Genomic DNA, 26,679 nt, shown 5'->3' with positions numbered 1-26,679 from the left:
ACCTGAGGAAGGGTGCTGGTGTTTGCAGTCAGCGGCTGTGGAGATGCCCAGGAATGGCAGAGGGGATGTGAACAGGGCACCAACTGGGCTGATCCAAAACTGATAAATATTTCTTCAACGAATGAACAAACGAATGAATGTAGGGCCCTCTGAGCTTCTATAAACACAAATTTAGGGTTTAAAAGCTTTGAAACAGAATGCAGATCCTTCCACTCCACAGTCAGCACATTTATCTTATACTTTTGCAAAATCTAGAGCAGGGGACCTATGACATCCCAGACGATTTAAGTTCTGCAGCGGTGTTACTCGAAATCAGAGTAATGTTGTTATACACTTAAAGAAAAATCTCTGTAGGTAGATTATACTAACCATCAAAAGAAAAATAAAACTTATGCAAGAAAATAGATGTAACAGTGATCCCAAATTACAAATTTCTATGGTTGCTAGTGGTAGTAAAATATACCTTGGCCAAAAATGTTTGGTTTGTTGTGTGGGTGATGTTGGAAGTGAGCTTAGAGATAGGAGATTTTGCAAAATTGAGGACTGACCTGGGGCTGGCTGGGTCCCCAAAGAAAATATGGGGGAAAAAAATAGATGGATGATGTTTGCCTGGTACTTTCCTATTCCTAAAGTGCTTTGCAAATGATCCTTACTAGAACCGTGGGAGGGAAGTATTATTATCATTACCTCAGTTTACAGGTGAGGCAGCTGGTGTTCAGAGAAGTGCAGTAGCTTGCTCAAGACCCCACACTTATAAATGACAAAGTTAAATAAGTCTAGAGACTCCAAAAATGGCATCTTTCCATGATACAACCCTCTGCTTTTGCCATGGAAAAAAAACAGTGGGGAAATGAGCAGGTATAACAGACCCTACATGAGTTAATGAAACCTTTCTCCTTTCTACTGTCCTTCCAGGACTCCATGTGTTTCCCCTTCAGCCTGCTCCTCAGATAACAGTGAGCACTTGGTAAGCTGTCAGAAATATTTTAATTGAACTGAATGTGGTCAGCCTGGCTTGGTTAGATGCCTCACACTGAACATTCAGATTCAGAATCTGAGGGCCATCAAGTTAAAAGGCTTTCCCTGAGCAGAAAGCCTCCTTAACTAGTCTAGCTAGTTAGACGTCTTGACTCTTTTTAAAGATTACGAGCAGTGAAGAACTCAGGACTCCCGAACTTTGTCCCTCCTGCCCGGTTTACTTTATTCATTCATTCGATGAATGTATCTGGAGCCCTGCTACACACTAGGGTCTATGCTGGGTGCTAAGAACTCAGTGGAGAACAAGAAAAACAGGACCCTGTGCTCGGGGAGCTTGTGGTGTAGTAGGAATGGGCACAGGCAATCAATAATTCATCAGCCTAACGTTCAGCTTGTGGTAAATGCTCCAGTGTAAATAGAGTGAAGTGGTGTACAGAGCTGTGAAAGACCCAACTGTCTTTCTTCTCTTGCTCTTTCCAATCCATCCACTCGCTTTTAGCAAACTCAACCTTCCAAAACCGGTGCTTTCATGTTGTCTTGTCCCCCCTTCAGGAGCCTCAGATGGTCCCATCTACGTCAAATCTTTGTTTCTCTGCCTGACTTGTGTGGACTCCCGTCGCCTGGTCCTCCAGACATTCGCCAAGCTCTACACATTCCCGCCCGTGCCCATGTGGTGCCTCGGCCCAAAGCACGCTCTCCCCAGCCTCTTGCCGTCCCCTCCTGCCCCAGCTCTCAAAGACTGCCTTTGCTCATTCATCCCGGAATCAGGCACTACGTTTGCCAGGCCCCCACTTCTTGTGGTGCAGAGCTGCATCGAACTTGGTTTCTCTCTGCCCTTGAAGAGCTCTCAGAACTGCTTCCTCCACAAAATCTCTGAACACATTTTTCCCCCATCACTGGCTCCATGTAGAAGCTGCCCCAACACAACTGGGCACTAGAGTTTGCTGGCAGATTCTGTGAACAGGAATTAGAACTCTTCAACCAATGTTAAAACTTATAAAAGGCCTGAGTTGTACGTTTTTCCTTCTGAATCCACTGTGATTTCTGGTTCTGCAATGAGATGCTTTTAGCTTTTGGGAAGTCCTTTGTTGTGTCTATCTTAAATCCCTCCTACCTCCTTAGTACTTCTTTCTTAAAGTCTTATTCTTCTTGGCTTTAGGGCACAGATAAGGCACCCCCATGCAATGTCCGTTCAATGTTCACGGAGTGCGTCTCAGTTGATTAAGTGCCTGGCACTTAAAAATCATTATTCTATCCCCTCCTCTGGGTTCTTTTCTCCAAACTGCAGCTCTTTAAACCTTTTTTCCACGTCTTTAAACCAGAAGCAAAAAAGAAAATAAAATCCAGAAAGGGCCTGCAAGGGCGATTGAGCTCAGCTCTCTGCCTTTGGCCTGGCAGCCCCTTCAACCAGATAACAGATCAAGCAGACTGTCTCAGTTCGGCACAAGCGTCCAGCCTCCAATCTGAACATGCGCTGTAGACAAATTAGATTTGGTGGGATGAGAACATAGCCTGTGGCCCCATTGACACCTTCTTTAGATTGCTGCTGGCCACTGCAGTCAGAAAAATCCAGGCCTGGGCAGAATTTAGTTAGCTGGTTTAATTTAGGCAACTTGTATTCCTTCTTCCATTGTGAGACCATAGACTCTCACAGAGTTCTGGGTGCCACCTGTGGGTGTGTGTGTCTGCGTGCATGTGTGTGTTGGGTGGGGGGAGATGAACTCTGACTAATTCACACTAAAGTATTACTGGCTTACCACGCAATGCCTCTAAAGGCAGGGGAGGGCAAAGGCAGCCATTGAGGATGGGGCTCCAGCCTCTAAACCATCTGTACCAGGAAGGCATTAAGGTTTATATTAAAGATGCATGTGATTTTTGCATTCTTCTCCACAATATATCCACAAAGGCAGTTTTTCTAAAAATGGAAATCATTTTATTGTTATTTTTATGACATGAGAGTAATGTATTTGAATACATAATGCAGATAATACAGGAAAAGCTATCAAGAAAAACATGGAAAATCACCTGAAGTCCCAACCCCTGCCATGTGACACTTTTTACTTTTTCCCTTCTACACTATTTTCTATTAATAAATACAGTTTGTTTTAATATATATTAAATATTTAACATTACAATATAATATATATTTAAGATGTGTATAATATAATATAAAGTTTTAAATTATTTACTACTGTGTAAAAAGATCCTGGCAATTTACCTGGTAGTGTCAGGTCCAGGCAGTGAGGATGGCTCGTCTGACCTCAGGAGTGACCCCTCGGTCTCTGCCCAAGTCTCCCAGGCCCTGCCCGGCCCTCAGCCCATGGCAGTGGGCAGCCGCTGGTGTGGACAACTCCAGGGCCTGGCAGGTCTGTGAGCGCTGTCGGTGCGCTGGTGTCATCCCCTGAATGACCCACCTACAAACCTAGATTCATCTTCCTTGCAGAGAGGCCTCACTCTCCTCCAGCAGAAAGAGAAACACGCCCATTCCTAAAGAAGTGTTTTCTTTCTTTCAGGCAGGAAAATTAATGAGCTCCATCTTTGGCATGGATTAGAAAATTCCACCGTGGCCTTGGCAGGGCTCATGCCAACACCAGAACTTTAAAGAAACCCCACATTGAGAGCTACGAGGAACAAAGGTAAGGCTGGCTGACCTGATTTCCTTGCTCACAGTCGGGAAGAGAAAGGGGAGAGGAACAAAGCACCTGGCTGGAGAGGTGCGCCCGGTTGAGGGAGGTGCTTCCCCCCCTTCTCCGAGCTGTTCTCGGAAACAGCAGCACAATGCCCTCCTTATTCCCTGGTCCTCACCACACGGGCTGACGTAGAGCCTTCCCCGGCAAACGTTCAGACTGTGGCCGCCAGCACGTCTCGGGCAGATTCCTCCAGCCACTGGGGTGGGTGCCCGGTCTCAGCAGAGGAGGAGAAAGCCGTGTTTGCTTCACAGTCTCTGGTTTTTGGAAAACAGTTGGCAGACTGAATAAATACAACATGTTGCCTAGTTATCAATAAGTATCTGTTCACTCTCAGTACATGATTTTTGAGCACCAACTTTGCTCCAGGGGCTGGAGACATAGCAGTGAACAAAACAGACAGAGACCCTCTACCCAAGGAGGTTTGGGATGGGAGGTGGACAATCAGCACTTAACAAACAAAATAACTTCAGGTACTAATAACACCAGATGATGAGGTAGAACATGGTAGTGGGGAGGAGGCTATCTCAGGACGCTCAGGAGAAGCCTCCAGTGACGTTGTTGCTGAAATCTGCATCACCTGAAGGATCCAGCGGAGGCAAGATGTGGGCACAACAGTCTTCTAGGCAGCGGGAACAACACGTGCAAAGGCCCTGAGGGGGGAACGTTGTTTGACAATTTCAGGGAACTGAGTGGAAGCTGATGAGGAAGGGGTGGTAATGAGCAAGGCATAAAGAAAGGCAGAAACCAGGTATATTACAGGAATCATCACATCTAACATTGTAGAGTGCGTTACAGTTTGCAGAGGGCTTTGAACACACACTATCTCAATTCAATCATTTTCCTTAACGATATTCCTTACCCAATAGAGGAAGAAACTGAGACTCAGGAGGTAACTTCCTCAAGGTCACAAAACTAGGAAGTGATGGGACAGGACTCTGACCAAGGAGTCTGTTTGCACAACTCCAGAGGGCTCCATCCACGTGGCAGGGGAAGATATTTGTATCATTGCTTGGAGTTTGTGCAGTGCACGGCCTGTGCCACTGTACATAGTGACCCTGTGCCAGCTCAGGTCTATTTTCTCCAAATTTCTGTGTTTTTTTTTCTGTGCTGGGGCTATTGGAAACCCAAAGAATAAAAATATTATTTCAGCCCTTGGTGAGCACATGATGTGGTTAAAGAGAAACAATATAAGAAAAGATGGTGGATGATAACAGTATTTGTTTCCAGCAAAGATATTATGGATGATTTGGTAGGGGCTGTGAGATTTGCACCTGGTTTCAAGACTTAGATTGGTGGGCATACAGGAAAAAAATCACAGGACTTCATGACACAAACATGCAATTAATACCTGGTGAGGGGCTTCCCTGGTGGCGCAGTGGTTGAGAATCTGCCTGCTAATGCAGGGGACACGGGTTCAAGCCCTGGTCTGGGAAGATCCCACATGCCGCGGAGCAACTAGGCCTGTGAGCCACAACTACTGAGCCTGCGCATCTGGAGCCTGTGCTCCGCAACAAGAGAGGCCACGACAGTGAGAGGCCCGCGCACCGCGATGAAGAGTGGCCCCCGCTTGCCGCAACTAGAGAAAGCCCCCGCACAGAAACGAAGACCCAACACAGCCAAAAATAAATTAATTAATTTTTTAAAAAACCAAAAAAAAGGCAAATGAGTTTAAAAAAAAAACAACAAAAAAAATCTGGTGAGTCGTCGACCACCATAAGTGCTTGCCTCCAGTGGCTGCAGAATTTTTAAAAAATGAACGTTTATTATTCTATCATATAAAAGATAAGATCGGGCTTCCCTGGTGGTGCAGTGGTTGAGAATCTGCCTGCTAATGCAGGGGACATGGGTTCGAGCCCTGGTCTGGGAAGATCCCACATGCCGCGGAGCAACTAGGCCCGTGAGCCACAATTACTGAGCCTGCGTGTCTGGAGCCTGTGCTCCACAACAAGAGAGGCCGCAATAGTGAGAGGCCCGCGCACCGCGATGAAGAGTGGCCCCCGCTTGCTGCAACTAGAGAAAGCCCTAGCACAGAAACAAAGACCCAACATAGCAATCAATCAATCAATAATAAAATAAATCTTTAAAATAAAATAAAATAAATCTTTAAAATAAAATAAAATAAAATAAGATCATACAAGTAAAATTTTGGCAAATCTGAGAAGAGAAAAAAGATCATCTATAATCCCATTCATGAAACACAACTGCTTTTCACATTTTAGTGTAGTTCCATCTGTTTTTTTCCCCAGGGAAGTAATATGTGTGTGTGTGTGTGTGTGTGTGTGTGTGTGTGTGTATTTATACATACATACATATATATATGTATCTGAAAAAATATATATGTAATACACATCATATATACACACACTGCAAGTACAAACACACACACATTCTCACCTTTATTGCAGTATAATTTACATGCTTTAAAATTCACACATTTTAAGTGTGAGGGTTGACAAGTTTTGACAAATGTATGCACCCGAGTAACCACCACTATACTAAAGATTATAACATTTTCTTTTCCCCCAAAGATCCCTCGTCCCTTTACCCCATGCGCCCCAGGCCCTTCCTTCAGGCAATCACTGACTCACGTCTGTAGCCTTGGACTAGTTTTGCCTGTTCCAAAACTTCACATAAATGCAATCAAGTGTGTACTCTTTTGTCTCTGGCCTCTGTTGCTCAAGGTATTTTTGAGGTTTATCATGTTAGCTTGTATGTACCAGTGGTTTATTCCTTTTTATATCTGATTAACATTCTATTATAAGAATATACAAGAATTTGTTTATTCAGTCACCTGTTAATGGACATTTGGGTTGTTTCTGGTTTCTGGTTTGGGGATATTGTGAATAAAGCAACTATGAAATTCCTGTACCAGTCTTTTTGTGATGTTTTCATTCATCTTTGGTAAACACCTGGAAGTGGAATTACTGGGTCATAGGGTGGGTCTCACTCTATGGAAAACTACCAAACAATTTTCCAAAGTGGTGTAGCATTTAGAATGTACAGAATTCAATTGCTCCACATCCTCGTCAACACTTAGTATTGCTGCTTTTTTTTTTTAAGCGTTTTTTAAATTTTATTTATTTATTTATTTTTGGCTGCGTTGGGTCTTTGTTGCTGCACGCGCGCTTTCTCTAGTTGCGGCGAGCGGGGGCTACCCTTCATTGCAGTGCGTGGGCTCCTCATTGCGGTGGCTTCTCTTGTTGCAGAGCACGGGCTCTGGGCGCGTGGGCTCGGTAGCTGTGGCTCGCGGGCTCAGTAGTTGTGGCATAAGGGTGCATTTGCTCCGAAGCATATGAGATCTTCCCAGACCAGGGATCAAACCTGTGTCCCCTGCATTGGCAGGCGGATTCTTAACCACTGCGCCACCAGGGAAGTCCCATTTTGCTCCTTTTTTTGATTTTAGCTATCCTTGTGAGTGTGTGGTGGTTTTAATTTGCATTTCCCTGATCACTAATGATGTTGAGCATTGTTTCACAGACATGTGTTTTCATAGTTGTAATTCTTTGTATTCATTGCTTTTAAAATTTATACTTAATATTACCATTCTTCTCTGTTACCTTGTAGTCTTCATGACCACTATATTAATGGCTTCTAATAGTCCAATGAGGGAATTCTATACAATTTATTTAATCATTCCTCTATTAGACATTTATATGATTTCCAATTTCCCACATTTCTAAATAACACTGAAATTCACATGTGAGTGTATAGATTTCCCCCATATTTTAGATTATTTCCTTTAAATTAATGACAGAATAAAATGATTAGGTCCAAGGCATTTTTGTGGCTTCGGGAGGGTAAAATATGAGGTGAACATTGAGACCACTGTCTTCAAAGGCACAAGCTGAGCCCCTGTTCCCATCTCAGTTCTGTGCTGGGGTCTCGGAAGGGGACCCCTTTCATGAATGTGAGCCTTTTGTCGAGAGGCAGAGCTAATGATGGCTTTGCAGCCAAATACGTTTTGAGTCCTGGGTGATGCTGTTATTGACACCAGGCTCCAGTAGAATGGGCTTCGTTCTCCCACCAGCCATGTTGAAATGTGGGGCAAGAAGAACTCAGGTGCCTTGTCCCCTAAGAATGATCTATGCAGGTGCCCAGCCAAGCAGCCTTGGGCCCCTCAGTAGCAGTTCCAGAATTTCTGTACGTGAAGCGTCCGACTGAAGGGGGTGGGAACTTGCCTTGAAGGGTATTTTGATGCCATGCCCAGTGTTTTCATCTGGGCTGGGTGTTTGTTGGGGGCCTCGGGAGAACTGGTGATGATGGAGAGGTGCGTGTGGAAAGAGTGGGGGGCTATGGCCCCCTGCAAAGCAGTGGGTTGATCCTGCCTAGTCCAGGCGTGAGGCTGGGCACCCTGGAAAGCATATTCATCCCATCGGCCAGCAGAGACCCTTATCAACCCCTCTCCAACCATCCCACAGCCGCCCAAACCTAATAAGAGCCATATTTTATACAGTGTCTGGTCCCCCTCCAAATTCTTATTTCAGGAAGAATCATCCAGGGAGGTGGAAACCAGGAGGAATTTGCATGGCAAATCAGTCCCCTGCAGGTACCACATTCAGGCCTCCAGCGTGGAAGAAAAGGCCTTGGGGCCAGCTTGCCGAGGCCCCTTCTTCCCGCTGGCCTCTCCTGAGAGTGTCAGCTGAGCTCCTGTGTTTCCTCAAGATGTCCTTGATGACACTCCAAAGAGTCACCAGCAGAACACCTCCCTCTGCCCTGAGACCCAACACTCACCAGCAATTCCCAGAAACTCCCGATTTTACTAAGCCACTTTGTCTTTCCTCCTCTAAATGTGAACTTATCAAGGACAAAAACCATTCCTTATTCACCATGTCCTAGTTTGGGTTCCCCTCAAAGCAGACCCTGAAAAGAGGATTCAAGGGAAAGTCCTTTACTTGGGGGCTGATCCCAGGAAATTCTGGTAGGGGAGGGGGGGAAGTGAGTCAGGAGAGAGGCAGCAAGAGAGGATGTGTAACCAAGGCGGTGACCACTGCGGGCAACTGAGGCTCGGTCCCAGGGGACCTCTGAGAGATGGTACAGAGCCCTCCTCCAAATGACCACACCTGAGCAGGAGGGCGACCAGGTGGGGAGACTTTAACCCCTGACCTTGCAGCTGCACCGCCTCCAGGCAGGGTGGGCTCCAGCAGCTGGAAAAAGCCACCCAGCAAAGAGACACAGGTGCTGGCAGCTCTGGCAGCTCCCTAGTGCACCGAAGGGGTGGAGCCAGGAGGCTGCAGGCAGCCAGGGCACAGACAGCATCAGCCGTGCCTCGCCAGCACGACTCGGCACCCGCAAGGGACAGATCCTCAACGGAGCGGGTTGTTTGAACCCAGAGGGTTGGAGGTACCCCCGGAAGTCAGTTTGTGAAGGAAAGCTGTATAAAAGATGGGTTTGTTTTAACTGCGTTGACCCCGGCCAGGCAGGGGCGGGACCCCCAGCATCGGGGGGTTCAAAGCTGCTCCCAGGCTCGCAGGACAGACACCTTACTGCCTCTCCAGCAGTGCTGGCCCAGAACAGCACCCAGAAAGGTTCAGTTCTTGGTGGGGGGGGTGTCCCCTGACACCAGCAGGGACAGCAGGCTGTGTGTGGGCCGCCCCAGGGTGTGACATCACAATGCAGTCCATTCAGGATCTGGGGACTGACTTGCCCCTGGGCCCAGATATAAGCTGAGCCCCCAGGGCTGGCCTGCACTTGCGGGGCCAGGCAACCGAGACACGCTGACCTTCGGCGCCGACCTTCCAGGCACCCTCGGTGAGTACTCAGGCTTCCCGAGAGCTGTGGACACAGAGACAGCCCGTGGTGGGCGGGCCGAGCCCTTCGGGTCTCATACTCAGAACAGCATTATCCAGTCTGGGGGCCAGGACTGTACCAGGACCAGCCCAGGGCCCTTCCTGGGGAAGCCAGCTCACCCCACCCAGGCACCCCTTTTCCAGCCCCTGCCTGTGGGGTTACTGGCTGCAGGAAGTGATATTCTAATCATCTCCAAGGCCCGCTTTGCCACCTGGCCCTGCTCCCTTGGGCAAAGGTCAGCGGTGTGCTTGTTAGAGGCCCCGGGGGAGGATGGCCAGGCTCTCAGATGACAGATCCCAGGGAGGTCGTAGGCCGTCCTCGGGCCCAGGACACACTCACAGCCGTGTGAGCAGGTGGAGCCTTGGTGGCACGAGGGATGCTGAAACCACCGCCCCTCCAGACACGCACACCAGGACCCTTCCTCTCTGTACACGCTGCTTCTCTGGCGGTTTTTAAATCAACTCCCATGGCCCTCAGGTGTGTCAGGACTCTTTCTCCCCTTCCGGGACAGTGAGGGAGACTTGAGCCGCTGGTGGGAAGTGGGTGGATGGATCAGGACCCCAAGAGAGCAGGCAACACGGAGGAAGGGGGTGGGGGTGAGGCAGAGATGGAAACCACCTCTCGAGAGGACGCTAGCTCTTCCCAGCCGGGCCTCCAGCAGTCGGCCAAGGGTGGTCTGCGGCCAACAGTGGGGGACCCACGCAAAGGCACCAGGAGGCAGGGCCGGCCTCCCCGCAACCCCCTTGCGCTCTCCTCCAGCCTGTCCGTCCATCAGCTTCAGGCGTCCAGACGGGCCTCTCACCGTCTGTGACGGGGCACCCGCAGGTCCCCACAGCATGTCTTGCCCGCAGGGTATTGTTCTGGGGCCCACGGTTTTGAGCAGCTCCTGGCCTTACCCGAGTGTGTCAGGCAGTAAGCGAGACGGGTGCGCAGAGAAACCTTTTACCCTGAGGCTTCACCATCACTCCTTCGTCTTCTTGGGATGCCTGACCCCTACCCCGACTCCTCACATGCGAGCCCCTGGTGTCGGTGGTCTCCAAGTCCGCTGAGAACACTGGCTCCACCCAGGTCCACTGACCGAGAAGAACAGTCTAGGGGCCAGAGATAGAGGGCCCCTGCGCCAGTCCCCATTTGGAGAGGTGTGAGGGAACACATGTGAAGCACCTACTGTGTGTCAGACCTGCTACCTATGCCATTGCTCTTAATTCCTGCCACCAGGAAGGTGAAGCTTATAGACACAGAAGCCAAGAACTGTGTTTCAAGAGGGGCATTAACCTAGAATTTATATATACTCTGTGTTCACACCGGCTCTCCAACATGAGAGCACTCTGAAAATAGAACGGCCTGTGCCACTGTACAGGAAGCGTCCAGGCAAGCCAGGTGCCTCCGCCAGCAGGGCTGGGACGCGACCCTTGTGATCAGTCGGGAGATGGACCAAACGATCTTTAAAGGCTGCTCTGGATCCCAGATCGCAGGATCTGGGTCTCAACACCTTGCTAATCTTCCACGTTTGAGTCCAACTGGGTCAGGCCTCCCAGGGCGGCTGCAAACTTTGTCAGGAGGGGAGAGCTGAAGGAATCACAGAGATCAGCTCTGTGGACCTGCGGGGCCCCAGGGGTCCAGGCTGGAAGAGGGTGTGGTCCAAGGCCACAGCCAATCCGCAGAATGAATGTTTGTTGAATGAATGAATGAAGGAATGACAGCGCCAGGGTTGGAACCAGCCTGGATGTGAATCAGACATCCCTTCGCCCATCTCGCCTCCTTTCCTAAGACTCTTCCCGATCAAATTATGCTTCGGCTAACACTTACTGAGCACCTGCTGTATGCCAAGTGTTGACAGAGAATATTTCATGCAGTCCTCCCCTAACCCATCAGGTGGGTGTCCTCGCCCCCATTTCTCAGATGAGAATGATCAGGTACCTGCCCCAGAGGTTGGTGAACTTGCGGAGGTGTCACAAACGCTAAACAACAACGCGGTCCCGCTAACTCCAGGAAGGGCATGCATCTCCACCTTCGGCCTCCCGGCGCGAGCAAGGAAGCACTGCTCGTCCTCACCTTCCTAACACAGACTGCCCACGACTTGACCGGTCCCTCAGGGGCTGTCTTAGCCCCGCCCCCCAGACTTTGGCCTGGCTGACATCGGGCTCCCCGTGGACCCTCCTGGTTCTCTGCCCGTGCGTCTCGCTCTGACAGGACACCAACAGATGTTATGTGCCAAGGAAGAAAATATGCTAATCGAAATCAGCCTCAGCTAATTGTAGCAATTTCCCTTCTGCGAGTTGCCCTGAAATAGTAGCCACGCTCTGTTCTTTTTCACATCAGGGAGCCCCAAATTGGCAGCTTAAATGAGGTTGCAAAGAAGGCAACTAAACAGCCTCTTTGCTGCCAGTTACTGTGAATGAGGCCTTGAACACGTTCTCTGGGCAAGACCCCAGCTCCGCTCTCTGTGCACTTGGCATCTCGCTGGGGATTATAGGGACCCGCTCTTGGGCTGGAAGAGCCTCACTGAATCCTGGGGAAAACCAGAACCTCAAGGGATGTAATGAAGTACCAAGCCCAAGAGCACACAGTCTGACCTTGAACCCTGGCTTACTTCTGATTTGTTCTACAGCCAGCGTCGCCCAATAGGACTTTCTGCATTGACAGAAATGTTCCCGTCGGCGCTGCCCCATATGGTAGCCACGAGCCACATGTGGCTGTTGAGCTCTTGAAATGTGGCTCGTGGGACTGAGAAACTGCATTTTCAATTGTACTTAACCTTCATGTAAGTTTAAGTTTAGAGTAAGATAATAGCCTTGTCTGGCCAGTGGCCGCTGAACGGACGGTGCCTCTGTAGCCCTGCCAACTCCTGTGACTTCATCCCCACCCCACAGACCGGCCACCCATGCCTCAAGTAGGCAAACGTATCCCCCGCCCCTTGGCTGCACCCCCTTTCCTCTGGCTCAACATCAGGACCTCAGGTCAAGTGTGTCTCCTCAGAGGGACCTTCCCCACCCCCACTCCAAATCGGTCCTTATCCCTCTGAAGTCATCATGTGTCTTAGTTCAGGCTGCTGGAACTAAATACCATCGACTGGGTGCCTTCTAAACAACACAAGTGTATTGCTCCCCGTTCTGGAGGCCGGACGTCTGAGACCAGGGTGCTGGCAGGGTCGGATGGCAGACGGCCACTTTTTCACGGATCCTCACGTGGTGGAAAGAGAGGGAGAGAGCTCTCTGGAGTCCCCTTGATATGGGGACTCACCCCATTCACAAGGGCTCCACCCTAATCACCCCCCAAAGGCTCCACCTCCTAACACCATCACCCCAGGGGTTAGGATTTCCACCTGTGAATCTGGGGGGACACAAACATCCAGGCCACTGCATTGTGGTTGCGTGGTCTCCTGTCTATTGCTGTCTCCCTGGACGAGAATGTCAGTCCTGCGAGAGCAGGCGTGCTGTCTATGCTTGCACCTCCACCCGTGCCTGGAACAGCATTTGGAACAGCGCCTGGCAGGTGGCAAGTGCTCAGCACAGGGTCTGGAGCGAGTGAACACCCTGCAGATGGCCCGGTAGCCATTCCTCAGCTAAATAACAAAATGACTCCAAACTTAGTGGCTTCAAACACCAATGATGAGTTATTTCTCCTGATTCTGTGGGTGAGATACTTGGGCAGGGCTCAGCTCCATGTGATATCAGCGAGGGTCATGTGCTCAGCTGCATTTATCTGGGGGCTGGGCTGGATGAGGCGGCCCGAGAAGGAAGGCCCTCCTCAACTCGTTTGGAGCTCACAGGTCCTCAGGCGGCATCCCCACAGGGTTAGCCTAGAGTCAGATTTGTTATATGGCAGCTGGCTTCTGCCGGAAGAAGCAGAGCCTCCAGGCCACTTGAGGGCCAAGCAGGGCACGGAAACACTACTTCCAGCACACTCCTGGGCCCAAGCAAGTCAGGGGGCAGCCCAGATAAAAGGGGAGGGGAAACTGTCCACCGCTGATGGCCGAGGCAGCAGTACATGCAGGGAGGACCAGCTGATGTGGCCACAGTCACCACAAGGTGTTTCTCAGGCTGGAAAGTGCACCAGACCACCTGGGATCTTGTTAAAATGCAGATCCTGGGACTTCCCTCGTGGTCCAGTGGCGGTCCCTACGCTCCCAATGCAGGGGGCACGGGTTCAATCCCTGGTCGGAGAAATAAGATCCCACATGCCACACCACGTGGCCAAAAAAAAAAAAGTGCAGATCCTGATCCAGTGTGGGGTGTAGCCTGAGCCTCCGCATTCCTAACGAGCTCCCAGGAGACGCCAAGCCTGCGGGTCCCCACCCACACATGCTGGCGCAAGGCTCTCTTAGAGCACAGCCCATCAGCGCTGGCCCTCTGTTTAGGTTCGGCCCCACAGAGCCTCAAATACCACCACAACTGCATCCCTCCACTGGGTTGAGCCTTGTGCCCTATTGCTGGGGTCCGTGTGATCTGTCCCTTCTCCTGGCACCCGGGCTTGCACCCACACTATCATGGGGAACCATCCCACTCCACGTCCTGAACAACCCCCTGCACTTCACCCTTCCTCCTCCCATTTAACATTTGATGCTGCCCATGCCCCTGGCAAAATTGGTTGGGGCTCTTTCAGTTACAGGATTAGAACCAAACTCAAACTAGTTTAAGGGAAAAGGATTGATGGGAGCATGCAAGGGCTTCAGGAATGGCTGGATCCAGGGCCTCAGTGATTCCAGAAAAGTATTTGTCACCATCTTCAGCTCTGCTTTCTCCTGGGGTCTTGCTGGCAGACTCTCCAAAGTGAGGAAGAGACGCCCCTCTGCTTTGCACTTTCCAGCAAACGTGCCAAAGTTCTCTCTGGTTGGCCTTGTGGGGTCCCCTGCCCACAGTGAAGCAATCGCTGTGGCCAGGAGGATGTGTTACCTCATGGCCAGGCCTGGGTTCTGTGTAGGCCCTTGGAGCCAGGTGGTGAGACCAGCCCCCGTGAGTCACATGGAATGAGGGCAGGAAAGGTGGGATTCTCTGTGCAAAACTGGACAGGAGGAAGAACTGCTGGGACGTCAGGAAACGCACGGTCGACATGAGACAGGTGCTCCATTATGGCGGGGGAAGCAGAGGGCAGGGGCCCTATCAGTTCCAGGGGGCTACCTGGGCCTCCTGTCTCCCAGCACAGACCCAGAGGGACTGCTGAGCTAAAGAAGAACTTTAGCACCAGAGGAGACCTGCAAATTAGCCAAGGCATGTTCCACAGAACCCTGGCCCAGGGATGTGAACTGATGTTATTTCAAAGGCCGTGTGGTCCAGGAAGGTCAGGAGACAGTGGGTTAGGCCATGTCAGGGCCTTGAATAAGCTGGCGGACACTGTGAATTGACAGGAATTGGGGGGGAAAATTAGAGGCTATTGTTCTGTTGAGCGCACTTTGGGAAATTATTAACCTAACTCTACCCCACTCATTTTATGGACGAAGCAACCAAGAAAGGGAAGCGACTTGGACAAGGTCATGCAGCTCTTCAGTTTCAGGCTGAGCCCCACCTGCTGCTACAGTGACCTATGTGACGCTGCATAGACGCATCACCTTGTGCCTCAGGGGGCCCTGTCCCAGCCCTGGTGGTTTTCCTTCCTCTGGAAGGTGTTCTCTTTTCTCTTAGACATTCCCGCACAAAGGCCCTGTGAGGGGCTGCCGGCGCCCAGAGGGCTGCCCAGACCTGAAGGGACTATGGAAAGTGCAGGAAGCGCGTGGGTCTGCGCTTAGGAAATCGCGGCCTCCTGACAGGCAAGGTGCCCGCATTGTGAGGTTGAAGAGGCTCGATGCCTGCACAGACATGGAAGAGCCAGCAACAGCCAGGGGTGCCAAGCCCGTCAGGCAGGAGGGGCCAGAAGGAAGGTCGTGTTCCTGGAACCAAGCACGCACTCTAAATCCAGACAGAGGTTGTGCGTCAGGGCCGCAGCGAGCTGACGTGCATGACGGATATAACAACATCGTGTTTGAGGACCTGGTCTGGGCACTTCTCAGCCACTCCAAGACCCGCATTCATAAAGACAAAGCGGCTGTCGGTTAGTCGGTGGGACTCACAAGTATTAGCTACACACGGAGGATTCAGGCTCTTCTCCTTGCTGAGTTCACCATCTTGGCTCTGTTATTAACCTCTCTAAGCCTCAGTTTCTTCATCTGTTAAATAGAGCTAAAACGCATTCCTGCCTCATGGCTCTGTTAGGAGGATTAAATAAGCCTGTAGCAAAGGCTCCTGAAGTGGCCGCGGGAATGGAGAGGTGGGATCAGGGCCAGGTGCCCGGCTGCTAAGGGGCAAAGCTAAAATCAGACTGTGTCCAGCCAATGCCTCTGCGCGGCTCCCTCCGGCCCCTACACTGCCACTCAGAAAGAAGCAGCATCCGTGAGCAGACAGCGGTGGCTCGGAGCCCAGAGAGGTGCAAAGGGCTTCTCCATATGGGACAGGGGGTGTGTGGCATATGTGTCCCTGGTCACTTCGAGGTGACTCTATCCGAAGGCCAGGCGGAGAAGCAGATGTCGTGAGCAGAGTGAGGTGTGTGTACCTAACCCTTGAGAGCAGAGCCAGCGCCAAGCGTGGCTTGGTGGACTTCGGCCATCAGCACTCAAGGCCACCCAGAGGGAAGGGACTGGAGTCCACACCTTGGCATTTTGGGCCGGGTTTGCACACACAGGAAGTCAAGCCTTCACCAGCAGATGCTTTGACAGTTGAAAGTCCCAGTGGGGACTGAAGGGGAGATGCTGGGACTGTCTGGCCACTGAGTGGGGGATGGGAGCAGAGGCGGGAATGGTGGTTACCTGCTTGTAGATACACTTCGTGGGGAAGGTCAAACCACGTCCCCAGGAAACCGTGTCCGAGGATGAAGATGAGAACCCCTCTTGTAAGAGATGAGAGTGGCAGCAGAGGTTCCTAATCTGGGGCGCTGGTCCACAACCCCCAAAAACAGATGTCAAATTTTATTTATATGTGCAGGTGGGGCGTTTTTCTGGAAGGAGAGTCTATAGTAGGAGAGGCAAACTGGTGGCGTGGCTTGGTTTTGTTGGGTCCACACTGTGTTTCAGGTATTTGAATTTCTGCCCAACATTTAAAAATTGGGAACTTGCATATAGAAATCAAAACTTTTGTGCGGCTTCCCTGGTGGTGCAGTGGTTAAGACTCTGCACTCCCAACGCAGGAGAGCCCAGGTTCGATCCCTGGTCAGGGAACTAGATCCCACATGCACACCGCAACTAAGAGTTCGCATGCCACAACTGAGGAGCACATGTGCCACAACTAAGGAGCTGGCGAGCTGCAACTAACTCCTGGCGCAACCAAATGAATAAATTAATTTTTTAAAAAAGTTTAAGGGCTTCCCTGGTGGCGCAGTGGTTGAGAGTCTGCCTGCCGATGCAGGGGACACGGGTTCGAGCCCTGGTCTGGGAGGATCCCATATGCCACGGAGCAACTAGGCCTGTGAGCCACAACTACTGAGCCTGTGCGTCTGGAGCTTGTGCTCCGCAACAAGAGAGGCTGCGACAGTGAGAGGCCCACGCACCGCGATGAAGAGTGGCCCCCGCTCGCCGCAACTAGAGAAAGCCCACGCACAGAAACGAAGACCCAACACAGCCATAAATAAATAAATAAATAAATAAATAAATAAATAAATAAATAAAATTTTTTTAAAAGTTAAAAAAAAATAAAAATAAAAAATGTTGGTGTCTCTCGAAATAACTCACAAGATCTGGCCACCTGGGACCCACACCCCTGAGAGGGGCTACCTCATTAAGGTGGGGTGTGGGGCCCGAGACGGCCACATCCGCACCCCCTGTGGCCGCCTTGATGAACCCCAAATGCTACTCCACACTAACCATTGCCCTTGCACTGTCTTTGCTCACGGATTTATTTTGTTCACTTGCCTGGATCCTCTGGCTTTTGCGTTTGTAACCCCTAATGTGAACTTTGAACAGAGGCTCAAAATGGTGTGTTTTCAACAAAGGCCATTGAAACTGAGATCCCTTCCAGCCTAAACTCTTCCCTGACAATCCAGGGTGGAGACTGATGCTTAGTGGGGGCATATCACATCTCTTCCCCGGAAGGAATGTAGTTATGCTCTGGGTCCAGGAGCGTGTTTACAAACGGGCAGGCTTATCTTGTGATGGCTACAGAACACCCAAAGGTCTCCAGAAATAACTGCAACTCCTCCGTATAGTCTCTGCAAGGGTCCTCTTTACAAAACACATAGTTCGTGTTCTGCTCAGATGATAATGTAATGAGTGAAACCAATGGCAATTTTTGGGGAAACCTTTCTTTATGGCCTCGAGAACCTGGCTTTTGAAAGCAGACAAATCAGAAAGAGAACAGAACTCTGGCTGAGACCTCCTCTCTGAAGCCAGAGCTAACAAGACTCTGAGTCTTAAGTAGGACTTTGCATTTGGGAAGATGGGGCAAGTCACTCAGAGCTGCTTTCTGAGCTGAGACTCACAGGTGCATAGACGCCTATTCTCACAGCACTTAGAAGGTACTGGACCTGCTGCGCTGAGGACCCAGACAAGGGCAGGCACACAAGTGTGAGAGCAAAGGGATAAAGGAAAGTGGAGTCTTGGACTAGAACTTGGACTAGAATCTTGGAATCTTGCCAAAGAGCAAGTAGAAGACACATACGTACAGGCCTTGCATGTCTTAGAATGGACTGAACATACGGCTTAAAATGCGGCACGATAGCAGGTTTCCTCCTGTACAATGGCCGGCAGCTGCAGCCCTTGCTCGTATCTGCACCAGAGCAGAGGAATTCAGTCCAGAGCTGGGAGGAGAGAACGTGATTGTCCAGAAATCCAGCGGAAGACTTTCTTGACGACTCAGTGTTTGGGAACCAGATGTTAGTCCAAGCACAGTCGGGTTTGAGGCCTGGTGATGCCCCAGGCCAGTTAATGTGTCATATCTGTAAAGGGGGCCATCGTAGACCCCGCTCCCTCGCGCTGCCGGGGAGATTAAACGAGATGATACACAAGAAGAGCTTCCCATGGCCCTGGAAGCCGGACCAGCGCTAACTGCTCTCTCGGGCTGGATTTCCCAGTCACCGACCCTGAGAATCTGATTTGAGTGCAAGAAGTAATTTGCCAGGGGATCCGGGTCACACCAGGGGGGCAGGGGGAAGGGAGGCAGCGAAGGGACGGCGGTGGGGTGCTCAGAGCAGGTCGCCGCCTGGGGCCATCCACCTGCGGGTCCCCACCCGAGCTGTGCAGGGACTGGGTGCTTATCCACCTGCAGGTCCCTGCGGTGGGAACCGCGAGCCCCGCCCAAGGGGACGTGGGCGGGCGGGGACGGCCTCTGAGAAAACCGCCCTCGTTGTTCTGATTCTTCGAATTCCGACCTGGGAGAGGCAGGAGCCCCGCAGACCTCAGCTCACATCCATCCCTGCCCTCTACTGGCTGCGTGACCCTCTCTGCCTCTCCGGGCCTCGGTTTCCCCATCACTCAGAATGGGAACAATTCCCCACTGCTGCCCAGTTAAGTCTGAGGATTAAGTGTGACCACAGCCACGGACAGGGAGAGGCGGTCGGTACCCTGCAAACGTGAGGCCCTTGATTGCGTTCCCCTCACTTCCCCGCAGTGGACGTTCTGTTCTTGCCCCAGGGTGAGCCCAGCCGGCAAAGACGGTCCATCCAGAGGAGCAGGACACGCTGAATCCAAACTAGTGTTTGCCTCCGAGGCGACTTGTGAGTGATGTGCTGCCCTACAGCAATGATCTCCCGGCCGGCCGTGTGTTATCAGGCTGTTTCCCCTCTAGCTCCGTGGGTCTGTGGCTTTCATATCCAGAGAGGGAGGCAGAAGGGATGGCCTGAAAGGGGCCAAGCCAGGAGAGAAATCCCAACAGGAAGAATTTCTGACCCTGCAGCTCACCGGGCAGCCCAGGGTCCAGAGTGTGGGCGGATCTAGGGGCTTCTGCTGAGTCGGAGGTGGGGCGAGAGCTGCCGGGAGAAATGCAGGGTGCCCGGCAGAAACTGAATTTCGGATAAACTACAAATAACTTCTTTAGAGTAAGTATGCCTTGTGAAATACCTGGGTCGGACTTAACATTAACAAGTTATTTGTTTATCTGAAATACAAATTTAACTGGGCATCTTGTATTTTTATTTCCTAAACCTGGCCACCCTAGTCTGGAAGAACAAACCCTCACAGGAGGTTTGGGTTAGAAATCAGCCCAGCGACCATCCAGCCGGCCCTGCAGGCCAAGGGGAGAGGAGAAGGGTCACCCGACCCCGGATTGGGCCTCCGGGGGCTTCACCCCAGGGCCTGTAACCACCCCCCCCCTCAATTGAATCGCTGTTACCATAAAGCATCGTTAACCGTGCAGTGGAGTCGGTCACAAATGCACTCGCGCTGCACACACACGTGCAAGGAAAATGCACTTCTTTGTTCTTTCGCAGTGGGGTCCAGGCAAACATAGGCTAGCCGGTCAGTTCCGGCAAGCAGACCTGAGACCAGGATGCAGGTGCACGTGGCCCGGAGAGGGGGAGGGGGGAAGGGAGCAGGAGGGGGAGGAGCGAGCAAAGCTGTTGCCACTGGGGGCCCCGCCCGCTGGATCTCACAGGAGCCGGGGAGCAGCAATGGTGCTAGAAAGCGGGTCCCGCCCCAGATGAGGGCACCGGGCTTTGTACTCAGTGTCAGGGTCACAGGCGCCTCCACGGGTGGCCGCTTCCACTGCAGGGCCGAGAGAGCCGCCGCTGAGTGTGGGAGTGTGGGTGGCAGTACTTTTAGCAGCCGGGCCATAGGTGCTCCGGCTGGTCCAGGGGACCTGGGCGTGTGCCAACCGCACCTAGTACGCGCTCTGTCTTCAGTTTCACGCTGTGTCCTTTCAGTGTGAGCAGTCAGCTATCCAGGCCGATTTAAAGAGTCTCTTTTGGGAGATGGTCTCCTTAGCAACCGCTCTCCCCCTCCCCAGCCTCCCTAAGGAGTTCTCTGGCTGTGGGGCTGGGCAGCGATGCTTATGCGTCTTTAAGGAGGGGCGGGGAGGGGGGGTCAGGGCTTTGAGAACTCGTGGTGTCTGCAGGATGATGGCCTGACCCCTGAAGCAGTGGCTGCTCTGGGGGTCATCAGCCCCTTCTGGTCTTGTAGGGATATTTTGGCACCAGGTGCTGGAGTCTATGGCTCGGCCATTGCCCTGGTTGTAAGGTCCCCATTCCTGGGACCGCTTCATCCAGATGCCAGACTCTGGCTCATCCATCAGCCCTTAAAGCATCTTCTGCCTGGTGCTCAGGCTCATGTATCCAGCAGTTGCTCACGGCCGCTGCACCACTGACCCAAACACCTTGGAAGCAGCCTGTTCTTGTCATCTCTTGATAAGCCCAGTGAAGCAGGCCACTGGGTCTCATGCACCATTCTCAGGGCCTGGCCAGGGTGCCAGAACTTTCCCTCTGGAATCTTACGTGTCTGCCCACTATGGGATTTTTGTCCCAGAGAGGGAGCTCCCTGCCCCTATTACCTGCTTCCCAAACAACCTGTTCTCTCTTGTGGGTAATGGGGTGAGCTTTCTCCTTCCTCTTTCTAGAATCTGCGGCAGAAAAGGTAGATTGTCTCTTCTTTCTTTCTTCTGGGGAAGCTCCTTCTCCTTGTCTCTGGGGCTATAATGGCAGAGAGAGGAGGAATCTAAAGCTCTACCCAAAAGGGGGTATAAATCAAGAGGTAAACAAAATTGATCTGTTACAGCACACCCATGTTCATAGCAGAATTATCCACAATAGCTAAAAGGTGGAAGCAACCCAAATGTCCATCAATGGGTGAATAATGATAAAATGTGGTCTGTGCATAAAATGGGATATTATTATTCAGCCTTAAAATTCTAACACTTGATGCAATATAGATGAACCGTAAGGACAGTATGCTAAGTGAAATAAGCCAGTCACGAATAGACAAATACTGTACGATTCCACTCATATGAGGTCCCTAGAGGAGTCACATTCGTAGAGACAGAAAGTAGCATGGTGGTTGCCAGGGGCCGGGGGAGCTGTTGTTTAACTCCAGTACGAAAAAGTTCTGGGAATGGATCACACAACAAGGTGAATATACTTAACTCTACTGAACTGTACACTTTTAAAATGGCTAAGATGGTAAATTTTACGTTACGTATATGTTTACCACAATTGAAAATAAAAAGTGAGGAAAAAAATATCTGTTACAAAAGCAGATGTCCATGGAGGGTAGCTAATACACTCATCCGTTCCTTAGGTGACGTATTTTATTAGATCAGCCCTGGATCCTTTGCAGAGAACAGGGCCCCAAAGAAGAGGAAATACTTTCATGAAAGAAAAATGCAACCAGGAACAGTCTCAGCTAGAACCACCACCCGGACAAAGGCTATCCAGCAGAGACAGGATTTTAGAGACAGGGCAATTATATTTAGGGAAAGGGGGTTAGGAGACTGAGAATCATGAGACAGGAGAGGTGACAGCTGGAGAAGCTGTGGCTTCTTCAGGGGACCGTTGCAGGTGGTCTCAGTTGCAGGCTGCGATCTCAGCTCAGGTCTATAAAGCCTTACTCAGAACCGCTGGGGCTACAAGTTCTGGGGGACTCAGATTTTTTTGGATTTTAGAAAAGCAATGTGGTGCCTATTCTGTGCATCCGAGACCATTCCCAGCAGAGTCTGGCTCGGCACCCTGTAAACAAAGCCATTAATATGCCTGTGGTAAAATGTATAAATATTCACACTAAGTGGGATAATAAAGACTATAAATAGCCTCATGTCAGTTCAGACTAGGTTTTGCTGCCAAAGAAGTTTCAAAAACAAAAAAAAATCTTCTGGTTTCCAGAGCTTTTTGGATTCTGGATTTGAAAATGGCAGAATAGGGATCGGGGATGTGCGTGAAGTCTGCACCATCTACAGACTATAAATTAACAAAGACACATGATTTTGGGAGGGACCAGAATGATGAGTTCCAGTGAACCCAACGTTCTGATTTTATAAATATGAAACAAAAGCTTCTCGCCCAAGGTCACACTCCTGGTCGTGGGCAGAGCTGGGATCAGACTCAGGTCTCCTGTGCCCAACCAGCACACCCAGTAGGGGTCTAGCCGAGGCCTTCAGACCCAGATTGCGCTTTGAGTGGAGTCTGGAATCCGTGAAGCCAACCCTCCCTCTCCTTTCTAGTTCCCTGAAGAGGGGACCTCTTGACTCTAGGCATGTCCTCCCGCATAGCTGAGTTCACCTTGTTAAATTTTCTCTGGGCAAGGCACCCACAGCAGGACTTGTCCTACAGGTTCATAGACAGCTCAGTGCCTTGCAAATAGATGGTGCTCAGTAAAGAGCTGCAGAATCATTTAATTTTTTTAGGGTATTCATCACTTGTAGACCCATCTAGAGAAAGAGCTATAATTAAAAGGCCATGTGGGGGCTTCCCTGGTGGCGCAGTGGTTGGGAGTCTGCCTGCCCATGCAGGGGACACGGGTTCGAGCCCTGGTCCGGGAAGATCCCACATGCCGCGGAGCAACTAGGCCCGTGAGCCGCAATTACTGAGCCTGCGCGTCTGGAGCCCGTGCTCCGCAACAAGAGAGGCTGCGACAGTGAGAGGCCCGCGCATCACGATGAAGAGTGGCCTCCGCTTGCCGCAACTAGAGAAAGCCCTCGCACAGAAACGAAGACCCAACATAGCAATCAATCAATCAATCTTTAAAAAAAAAATAAATAAAAAAGGCCATGTGTAAGACAGCCACCAAAGATCTTGTTTGCCATTGTAGAACTGGAACTAAGGGCAAGGAAAGCAAATATTACCTTTATTTTTGAATGATGAACATTAATGGTCATTGAAAATTGATTTTTCCATCCCTGATGCCTAAACCATGGAACTGATCCCGCCCCGGGTCTCTGGGCAGAGTGAAGATGCTTTTGTGCCTAGAATAGTACCTAGCATATAGTAGGTGCACCACCTCAAATGTTGAATGAGTGAGTGAAGGAATGAACATTGGGGGTATATTAGTTAGGACTCTTTGTTACAAATAGCACAATCTCAACTTAAACTGATTAAACAGAAGTAGAAAATATTGCCTGACGTAATTGAAAAGTCTAGGGGTAGATGCCTTCAGGCGTGGCTAGATCCAGGCCTGCAAATGATTACTGGGGAACCTCTCTCTTTCCGTATCTCAGATCTGGCTTTCCTATATGTTGTTTTCCATCTTAGGCAGGCTCTTGGGAGCAGGTGATGGCAAAGATGGTTACAGCAGTTCTGGTCTCACATTCTACCAGCTGAGTAATCCTTGCAGAGAAAGACATCCTAGACTTGGCCTGGGCTAGGGAATGCACCCATTTCTGAACCAATCACTGAGACCAAAGTGATCCGCTAGTTTCATTGGCCAGGCCTGTGTATGGTTGCCCCCTGGAGCCAGGGTGTTGGGAAGACAAAGACTGAGGTTTGGGGAAGAGAGGTCACCAAAGGGAAGTGGAGGTGATGGTCCCTGAAGCAGAAGGAGCACGCACTGAGCAGGGGTAGACAGCTGACGTCTCTTACAGAGCTGGATGCCAAAAGCGTCTTCCCATGGCATGTGAAGGATGCAGCAAGCTCATGTTTTAGAAGATGATAGTGCTTAGAAACAACAGACACCAACTTGATCCTATACCCACAGAGAGTCGGCTTGAGGAATAATGATTAAACACAACCCCAATGAGTCAGCTCACCTGGAGTGGGGCTTACTCTCTCCCCGACTGTGCACTAGGAGTCGACATTCTTGTTTGATCTGAACAGTCATCCTGGGGTCACTCATTATGCCCACTTTACAGATGAGGAGACTAAGTCTTCAGTTCAGGAATCCTCTTGAGCTCTCCTAGCTAGTAAGCGAAGGGGCAGATGATCCCACCCTCTTATTTCTGACTCCCTAGCTTGGGCACTTCTTGGGCCCATCTGTGTTGCTGGGCCTGCCATCTCTCAGATCTGCTTTTCCCCGTGATGCTTGCCCCTCGCCCCGGGGGTGGCACGGATGGCCGCCCACAGGCTTGGGTCCCCCCAGCCGAGCACTCCTCGCAGAGAGGCATTCATGGGTGCGCCAGGATGTGGCCTGAGAAGGTGAGGGGGAGGTCCCACGCCAGCCAGCCCCAGGCCATTGTGGTGAGTATGGTGTGGCCTGAAGAGTAATTCTTGAATTGACTGAACAAAATGGAGCCCTGGTCTTGAGCCCATGAACTTCCATCCTAAAAGGGAGGCGAACTTACAGTGGCTCCTCGGACCCTCAGTGGATTAAGGGGGAAGGAGTCAGACCTCAACGCCACGGGAACACCACCACCCTTCCGAGGTGGAAGGGCCAGACCCGGTCATCTGAAGGGAGAAGACTTGCTCTGAGAAGTGGGGCAGAGTTACCAAGAGCCTGGGGTGGTATTTGACAGACAACGTATCCTTGGATCCTGATGGGTGAGAAGTGGGTAGTATCCTCACTCCCTCCTGGTCCAAGTCCATCAGAACTGAGTTGAGTGCACTTGACTGCAAACGTCCATCCATCCTCTCACTGGAGGCCCAGGGCCTCCGCGGAGACCATCCTGAGGTCACTCTCACCCTCGCTCTCTTGGTGCTACACAGCTACCGTGTTTTGAGGACACAGGAAAGGATCCTGAATTTTCCCATAAATCTGCTTAGTTTAGGAACTATTTATATTCTCCATAGCTTTCAGGCATTGGGCAACTTTTTAATCAAGGGTGTGAGGACTTTGAATACATGAATTTAAGTTTTAAAATAAAGGGAGAAAGAGAAAATGAAGACATTGAGTTAAAGAAGCAAACATGATAACTAGGAAGGGAGGGAGGTTTTAATCCACGCTAGTTTCTCTATACGGTTGTCAAATTTAGCTCAAAGATTCCTAGTAAAAAGGGAAATAGGATGTTTGCAAGTCCTTTCTGTCATAAAGGTAGAAATATGCCAATTTTGAAAGGTATACTTTTTTCTTCACATTAAATTCCAAAAGATGTATCTTGTGGGACATTTTATAGAACAAGATGTAAGCAGCAGAATGCTCCCCTGTACCCCCTATTACTACCCCAATAAAGGGTGAGGGCAAAACACAAAGTCTAAGTATTAAATATACCGTAGTTTCCTGGGGAAGGCAATATCATAAATGCCTGAATAGAAAGCAAACACGAAAATAAGATAATCTTTCGTTTGCTCAAAATGTTTTTTGGCTCTTTGAATATATAAACTCTCAGGGATATAGATAAAATAGTCTACATATACTATTTGATTTTATAATTTAATTACACACATTTAAAGTCACATATTGTATAAAATGGTATATTTAGAAATATATCACGTTTCCATTTCCATTTCAGGAAAACAATAGTATTCTAATTATATTCCTGTACGGTCCACTTCGGTGTCTTCCTCACTGGGGTTACATTTCGTGTCATCTCCCACGGTTTTCAGAGAATAATGACTTTGCTTCCTGCTAATGGGTGTTGAGCGACATCACCTTTCGAATTCCCATATTATGTCCCTGCTGGAAACGGCATCCCAAGCCCCACATGCCCATTTGTCTGGTATCAGAGTCCCCCCCACCACCCCATTTATCTAACGGGGCGGATAAATTTGTGATCACCTCCTCACAAAGACCAATTGTGTAGATTTTTTAAATGATCTTTAAATGTCTTCAAACATTTGCAACTAGAAGGTCATTCCTTTGAGAATCGTGATCAAATTCCCTTGCCTTGTATTCTTTATTTAAACAGGTGACTCCTCTAAGCATCTAAACCCAGACTTGACCGAGGTCATTTCCTGCCATGTGTCTTCCCCAAACACTACTTTGAGGTTGAAAACGATGTAATTGAGAAGAACACCCTGTAACACAGGAGTCTTGGGCGGGACGACACTACGTTAAAGCATTTGCAGTCGTTCTGTCATATGGCCCTCGAGCAAGCGCTTAATCTGACCCTACTGCAGCCCCCCATCCTGAAGCCACCCCCCACTGGGAAATGCCACTGACTCAGAAGGGGGTGCCCTTCTGGGAAGCAGAGCCAGCCGTGCTTTGCTAGCTGCATGGTCTTGAGCAGGTCACGTAAACTTTGGGGCTTCTGTGTTCTCATGCGTGACATGAGGGGTTTAGGCTGGATCAGAGAGGGGCCGGGGAAGCACCGGGGGCCACCCGACAGCTCCGTGTTTGGGGCAAGGGTTGGTGTTCTCACCTCGTTCCCAAGTCAACAGAGTAATTCTGCTTTGATCTACTTTATATAAAGGGATTCCAGGTAAAATTTCCTTTGAAGTAAAGATCCCTTTTTTTTAAATTTTAAAAACAGGGGGA

General features: G+C 50.3%; 1 protein-coding gene across 1 annotated transcript in view; it reads left to right on the top strand.

Annotated features, from left to right (window-relative positions):
• The first annotated feature begins 9,300 nt into the window (after positions 1 to 9,300).
• BANF2 (BANF family member 2) overlaps positions 9,301 to 26,679 on the top strand; it is a 31,723-nt gene continuing 14,344 nt past the window's right edge. Inside the window, exon 1 of the mRNA XM_082361520.1 lies at positions 9,301 to 9,416. The gene's annotated coding sequence lies outside the window, so the exon portion shown is untranslated. The remainder of the gene's footprint in view (positions 9,417 to 26,679) is intronic.

The sequence above is a fragment of the Balaenoptera borealis genome (genome assembly GCF_965194805.1).
Source record: "Balaenoptera borealis genome assembly, chromosome: 16".
NCBI lineage: Eukaryota > Metazoa > Chordata > Mammalia > Artiodactyla > Balaenopteridae > Balaenoptera > Balaenoptera borealis.
This window is presented reverse-complemented; position numbering and strand designations above follow the sequence as displayed.